Source organism: Lactuca serriola, chromosome 8, assembly GCF_051521515.1.
Source record: "Lactuca serriola cultivar US96UC23 chromosome 8, Lser_US96UC23_V15, whole genome shotgun sequence".
Lineage (NCBI taxonomy): Eukaryota > Viridiplantae > Streptophyta > Magnoliopsida > Asterales > Asteraceae > Lactuca > Lactuca serriola.
Window position 1 is genome coordinate 134,011,456 of NC_136415.1, and position 8,490 is coordinate 134,019,945.

Below are 8,490 nucleotides of genomic sequence, written 5' to 3' on the forward strand. Positions count from 1 at the left end.
TACACTTAGCAATTAATTCCTCCAACATAGGTTCCAAATCTGTCACAGCATGTAATTCATCCTAAGCTATAAAGCATCACAAATCAGATCATTCTATCCAGCATCTGAAATCCATATTAGCAAGTAGTTCCAAAATCTCAATAAATTGGCAGATACAGGCATCTCTCCTAGCATTCTATCATGTAATCTAGAGCAGATCCTTAGCCCTAATCTAGCATGCAATTCTCATATATTCATAAGAAAACAATAACCATAACACATGTATATGTATTTTGGGAAATACTTACTTGAGCTCGGTTGATTACATGCATCACACTCATTTTCTTTGTAGAAACATTTTTTTAGAAAAAAAACTATGTTCTTTCAAAAGGTTTATCAATTCCCCTGTTTGAGTTCAGCCACACTCAAGAGTGTGCATGAATCCCTCAAACCAACTCTCTGACACCAACTTGAAACGTCCGAAAAATACCAAGTAAAATTTTCATTTTTAAATAAGTCAAACCATTCATTCATTAAATCAAAGACAATCAAAATAAACGTATTCTGAAAACATCAGAGTAATTTATAAACACTCTGTTCATAATAAATCTCCAGGGGATGCAGTGCGATCAAGTTGGGCCTTTCCTTTTGAAACTAGAAGAACCTGAATACATTTCGAACATAAACCATAAGCAAAAAGCTTAGTAAGTTCACCAAAATACCACATATAACATGTATACAAATATAACAGCACATGGTTGTGTTGGGTCCGTATTAACCACAAGTCCATAATGACTCTATGTAACAGCTTGTAGCTATGTCGGGTCTATATAAACCCTGAGTCTGTAATGACTCTATATAAGAACTTGTAGTTGTGTCGGGTCAGTATCAACCCCTGATTCATTTCACCCCGCATACATAAGCATACAAACATATAACCATGAGTCATAAAGATAACAAGTACATACAAACATATCAACAGGTGTCACAGAGACGACCATCATCCTACAAACATAGTCCAGTGGGCCAACATTGGTGCCTTTAACCCACGAGTGCATTGAAGAACAGACTCACCTCAACGATAATGGATAAATCTCACACTCGAGCTGCTGGTAAGAGAAACTCCTCACACTATATATATTCAATATTACCTTGATTACCAATTAAGGTAATTATTCCAACTTAGCAAGTCCGAAATACCAAGGCAAATCCTTATTTGGACAGCATAACATTTTTCCCTTCCAAGCCTTTAACCCCTCACAATTGACCAAAAGTTAACTGATCATAAAGTCAACGGTCAATCTTTTGTTCACCTACGTGTTGCGTACTCAATCTATATGTTGGTCGTAGATCATTAATCTAGAAAGACGTGGTCGGAAGTAGGCTATGTTGGGCGTAGCCTAGATATGCACTACGTACAGATCATGAAATCAAACTTAATTTTAAGTACTTAATACATTAATACTTGTCACTCCAGCTAAGATCTGGTACCTAATACCTCCACAATGGATAAAGTTTCCAATTTTATCCATTAGGATGGTCCAAACAACCAAGATTTAGTCTGTAAGTCTCAAAGGGACCAAAAATGCATCTTTCTCAACTTAATCCATTAAGTCCAAGTCTCCAAACTTCATATCTAAATCAATATGATGTTAAGATGGATAAGGTTTCCAACTTTATCCATAATAAGGTCACAAACTTTCAAGAATTAAACTTTTTGCATTAAAGTGACCAAAAAGTGATAAATGAAAATTAACAAGATATATGAAACTAATGAGCAAGTTTGAAGCTTTTTTACTCATAATGGTCTAGAAATGATGTAATCTTGTTGGATCTATACTTGAATCCTTCTTCCATACACTTTGCCACCACCTTGTACTTCAAGATTCCACCTTCTAATGGAGAAATAAGCTCATAAATGATGCCAAGGGTCAAAATAAATGAGAGGAGGCTAGGGCTTCGAGTTAGAGGCTCAATAGGTTGGAGGTTACTGATAGGAAGAACCCCCAAGGTGTGAGAGACATTTAAAACCCCGAAATTAGGGTTTACACACTACGAAATTACGATATGCGTAACTTTGGGTATGCCCTGTGTACTCCATTAATAACACGTCTCGCCCTCAACATGTACACTCTATGTACTCCCTTGTGTACACTCTGCGTACTACCAGACTCCCTTTACTTAACTTCAAACAACCATAACTTCTTTGTTTCGACTCTGTTTTCGATTATCTTTATATATACGAAAATGTATCGACGAGACCCAAGGCCTTACATGGTCGAATTACGGTCCACAAACCCTGAATTAAGAAATGTCCTGAAACAAGATGTTACAACTCTCCCCCACTTGAATCATTAAATTTGCTTAGAATAAGGGCCTTATGATGGTAGAAATCATCTCTAGCTTATGGACCATGATTACTTTATGTATGTGTGAGCATTGACATCCTCCAATAATTTGGAATTTCTTCATTCTTAAGGCCAATCAATTCTATTGAGTTCAATTGCTTCAGTTGGGTTCTTGATTATTATTATTAAGGTGTGTTGTGGGCTTCCCCAACCTCCATACTACCTTTGAGGAATTTTGGCATATCATGCTTCTTGATTGTTTTAACTAATTTGGGTTGAATGATATGCTTACATATTGAATCCTAAGGATAGACAAATACATGTCCATTGTGTTGAATTGCCTTTGTTGACCAATTTTCTCCAATATTTTAGCATCTCACTATCTTTCTTAGTTGCAAGCTTTTTAGTTATTCAAGTCCTTTAGTTTTTCAAACAATTCACAGCCCTTTCCCCTTTAGTTTAATTATAGTTAGTTAGTTTAATTTCACTTGTTCATTTATATTGCATTGGTGATTGAATAAAACAATTTCCCCATGGATCGATCCCCTTTTTACTACTATATTACGTTTTATTTGCAAGCAAAAGGGTGTAATTTGCTTGGTGGACTTGACATCCCACCAAATATAAATATATAAAGATGTCACTAATATTTCAAGAACGATTGAAGTTCGTTTTTGACGTTGTAATTTCTCTAAGAAGAAAGAGCCAATGCCCCACTAGAAGACTAAACATAAACTTACAAGATACCTTCTCATCCATGACATTGTTGATAGTTACGATGCCAGGGTATGTTAAATCTCCACGAAAGAAAAAATGCAACTTTCCAAAAGAAGCCTCTTTATAAGATTTACATAAGAAAAATATGTAGAAAGTGAATAAGGTTTTTATTTGAGTTAGAGTAGTAACACTTCATTGATAAATTATAATGTTAACGTCAACATTATTAGATATGTTTAGATTCAATATTTATTCAAGTACACATTTTATTTTATTTAATATTAGTATATGTATGTTTAAGTATCCATAAATGAACTAGGATCATTAAACATTCGTACCTTTTTTGTTAACAAGACTCATAGACACATGTAAAATATAGGAGTATGAATATTAATGTTACTTGAGTGAGATGACTTTAAGACCCAAAACTTCTTATTACTTGATATAAATCCTTGGTATTTTCTAGCTTATTTTTAGTTTTTTAGTTTAATGAAAATGTTGTCATTCAAATTTTTATATCCATAAGATGGTTATAAGAATTACTTTATGTCAAAATCAGTATCATTTTCTATGAGTAAATGCCCGACAAGACAAACCATCAAATAAATTATAGATATATTTTAAAAAGGTGATATTCAACTAGCAATATGTAACATCCTAATGATAAGCTACTTCTAATTTCAATCCTATAATTTAATTAAGTTGCATTTTGGTCCCTAAGTTCAAGAAAGTGTACAAAATGAGCCCTAGTGGCATTGTTACAATATTGGCCTTGGGAGTACGCCATGCGTACGTGGTGTACGCTAAGCATACTAGGGTGCACCCTAGTATGCGGGGAATACATTAGTGTACGTTGGGCATACTTTTCAGATATGGAAACCTTAATTTTTAGGGTGTTACATGTATTTACGCACTCTTATGGCCTCATTTCACCCACCTTATATGTCTCCATCCCTATCATACATCCTTGCAACCCTCATTTCATCTTAAGGAGTCTTTTCAAGATTAGAGTGTGTATTTTGGTGCCTTAGAAGAAGAAGGAATGAAGCCAAGCTCACCTTGAAGGAGAGGAACACTTGGATATGGGATTTCTTCATCATTTGCAACCTTCCTAAGGTAGAAAGCTTGCAACTTTATCCCTCCAGCATACAGATCTAGATTTGGATGTCTTTACGTAGTTTTTGGTCCCAAAAATGATAGATCTTGAGCATGGTATGTTCTTGACGATTAGCTATCCTTTCAGACCCTATGAGGGGTCTTAAGTCATAAAAATGGGTTCCAAATGGTTAATCCTTCTTCATGCATCCTTTAGAAGGTCTTAATGGAATAAGACCTTGAGTTAAGCACTTATTGGTCATGCTAAGTCATAAAGTTGTTGAGAATTTATGACACATAAGAGTATTTTAGCCTAGCATCTGAAGTTTGGATGTAAGAGCTTAAGCCATTACACTCTTAATGGAATTTTTGGGTTTGTAAGGGTACCTCACGTGTACTTGGAGTATGCCCTGCGTACAAGGTCAACCACCCCGATGGTGATCAACCTGCAAGGATTTGTGTACACCCAACGTACCTCTGGAGTACACCCTACGTACGTAACCTGAGTTGACTCGGTTGGGTTGACTCGACTAGGTTTACGCAATTGACCTAGTTGGTTTGACAAGTTGACTTTGACATTTACCAAGTCTGAACTTGAGGGTATTTTGGGATTTTTGATGGAAATTGGTCATTTGGTGGGAATAGGTGTCGGTTAGAGAGCTGAGATTCAGAGTCGAGACCTCTTAAACTTATGTTCAGTTTGTGAGGTAAGTTTTCCTCAATGTATTTTCGGGTTGAAGGCACCAAGGCTGTCCCATTTGATTGTTATCCTGATTTATTGTATGTTGGTATGATGTAGTGATCTGTTAGATCTGTATCCTGATATATAGGATGATGTTATGCTTATTGATAAGTAATATCTATCTTATTGTATGTTGACTAGCAATATGTACGCTTATTTGTTATGTATATGTCGACATGGTTTATGTGTGGTTGGGTTGAGGCGGACCAGTGTACACTGAAGGCCAAGAGACCTAGGGAGTCCCGTATAGACTGTAGGTCTGAGGGGCGTACCAGTCAGGCTGAAAGCCTGGAGAACGTTCTAGATAGGCTGAAGGCCTGGTGTGGCATACCTATCATGTTGAATGTGTTGTGAGCATACCAGATAGATTGTAGGCTGGTGGGGCGTTCCATTCAGGCTGAAGGCTTTTTATGCATGTTTGTTGTATTATGCTTATGTTATATATTGGTACTTTGGCGAACTCACTAAGCGCTGGCTTACAATTTTGGGTTATGCTTCAGGTACTTCAGATGACCGTGGAAAAGCGAGAGCATTACCGTACACATTCTCTTGTTTTTGACTTATGATTTTAGGAGACTATGGCGTTGAACATGTTTTGAAAACTATTATTGTAAACAATTTGTGAATTTGGTTGGTTTTAAAAAAGTTTAAATTTCTTGTGATTTTTATAAGCGTTACAAGTTGGTATCAGAGCCTTGATTTAAGTGAATTGTAGGAACAATCGTGTGAATCCAGTCTCAAACTAAGGAAAAAGATTTAAAAAATGATTTTCAAATTGTTTTCAAAATAATCAAGGAGGATGTCATGTGTACGATCAACCAAATCCAGTAAGTAGACCCCAAAATACCACACTGTTATTTGATCTTGTGATATGTTAGAACATCATGCTAGTGATTGGCTAGGGATCTTCAGGAATTGCATGATAGAATTGCCTAAATATATGATGCCTGATAGCCTAGGGTTCTTCTTTATATGGAATTGACATCATTACTATAGTTGCTTAGTGTATGCATCATAATTGTACATAACTAAGATTCTATAGCCTAAGAAGGTTTGGTTTGGCCTCATTTCATGTTCTTTTTTTATGAAGGTCTTAGGGTAGGATCAGATATTTGACGGTCTATAGGGTCTAGTGTTATGTGTGATTAGAATACACGAGTGTTGTAGGGTTGGTGGAAACTTCATATATGAGTTGTGTGGGGTCATCCCCCAGTTCCATGATGATTATCTTTCCTCTAGGGAGTGAGGATTGAGAGTATGCATATTCTAGTGTGTATTGTAAGGATTATTATGATGATCCTGGAGACAAATACGGGTAGGTGTGGAAGGTAGTATGTACCCGTACTACAGAAAGCATAGGGCACGTACGTGTAGCATGGAAGTCATAACCCTTAGGGCTTTGTTGGGAGTTGGTTCCCCTTGTATGGTATGAATTTTATCAGATATCACCCTAGTTTATTTTTAGTATGGTGACGGCGACACGATTTGAGACAGGATCCGGATTAGGATCAGGAGTTGGTAGCCATGATAGGCCAACTTTATCAAAGGATCGGGTCAGGGAGATCCTTCAAGAGGAGGTTGTTTTCGTCTTTCGAGTACAGATGTCAGAGATATTTGGGTCTATTATGACCGCTATGGTGCAATACTTTGTGTTGGGTTTTGTATACTAGAACATCCTATGGTGCACATACAACCCTAAATGCCTTGGATCTATGTTTTCTCTAATTATACATGTAATAATGTTTCCAAAGCATTAAGCCTATAACTAGCATACAAATGACATTAACAATATGAAATACTAGTTAGGATGACATACCTTTTTATGTAGCTTGAAACCTTGTTGTATTTGGCCTTAAGAGCTTAGCATCAAAAGTATGAATGCCTCAAATGGCTCACAACTCACCTAGGACAAAGGTGGCTCTTGAGAGATAATCTTCATGCACCAAAAACACCTCCAAGAACTCCAAGAACTACAAGTAGGCGTTTTTAGGCTATGGATTATGTATTTATATGTAGGATTTCAAGGGTCATGGGTATAACCCAAATCCATACCCATGGGTTCTATGATCCATGGTTCATGTGGCCTAACTCTTTATGCGTCCATAGATAAACTTGGTCCAACATGGATCATAAGCCCAACACATATAAATATAACTAATTACCATAATTAGTCCCCATAGATTTAATTAGTCTCTTTTGATCACTAAATTAATTCCAAATTAATTCTTGATCAATACTAATTAAAACATATGATTTCATATTAATATATTAGAACTTATAATATATTAATAAATCATATATAACCTTTTCTCAAGAGTCCATCCTAACAAATTGTCCTGGTGTTATGCAACCCAAATGGACCATGCTACTCTCGGGTCAAGTACATACCAATAATAGTTATGGGATTAGACATCTAACCAACACTTTGATAAGCGATACGTTGCATTGTCTAAGGCTGTTGCTGCTACAGCCACCACAACCATCGCAACTACTGAGATTGGTGATGGGACAGCCTTTCAGTATTGGGACTTCGACAATACGAAGCCCCTAACATTTGATGGAGTGCAGGATCTGTTCATAGCCATGAAATGGTTGTCTAAAATTGAGGGATGTTTCTTACCTGGCTCTTGCCCAGCTGACCAGAAGGTCGAGTGCACTCTGAACCTTTTACGGTCCGGAGCAAATGATTGGTGGAGACCTGTTACTAGCTCGTATTCTTCTGAGAAGAGAGTTGTTGTGACTTGGGAGCAGTTATCGAAGATGTTCTATTCTAGATATATGCCGCTGGTGGAGAGTGAGAGGTTGGCCTAGGATTATTTGGATTTGAGACAGGGGACCAAGTCGATGACAAAGATCACCAAGATGATCACACAGAGGGCCATGTTTTGTCTTGAGTTTGCTTCTTCTGATCAAAGCTCAGATGACCCGTTACTTGAGCATACTCAAGACGAATATTAGGTAGTTTATATCCATTCAACGTTATGGTTCATTATTGGAGTTGCAGGTATTGGATTAGGCATCTAATCCCATAACTATAATTGGTATAATCTTGAATTGAGAGTAGCACAGTCCTTTTGGGCTGCCTTCAAACCTAGAAATTGAATAGGATAATTGTTAGTGGGAGAAGAATGATTTATTAATTTATTACTTGGTTGTTAAATTGATTAAAAATCAAAATAAATGATTTATTAATGTATTATGGAAATAATATATTAATTAGAAATCATATTGTTTAATTAATATTTAATCAGAAATTAATTTGGAATTAATTTTGGGATTAAAGAAATTAATTAAAACTTTAGGGACTTAAGTTGACATTGATAAATAGTAGAGCATTGGGAAATTCTAAAACCTCCTTATAGTAGGGGGGAACAAAATCTAGATGCTCCTAGGGTTTCCTTGGGCTCTAAGGGTGCCTTGGATGCCTTAGGGAGGAAGTTAAGGGATTATGGTTATCTTGGATACACCTGCCTTATCCAATACCTTCCTAACACCTGTATAAACCCTCCTTAGGGTTAAATTTCGGCCTAACCCTTCATTCTAAGTGCCTTGGCCGAAATTTTGATCTACTTCTCTCTATATATAGTTTTCCTTGGTTGCTTGAGTTTA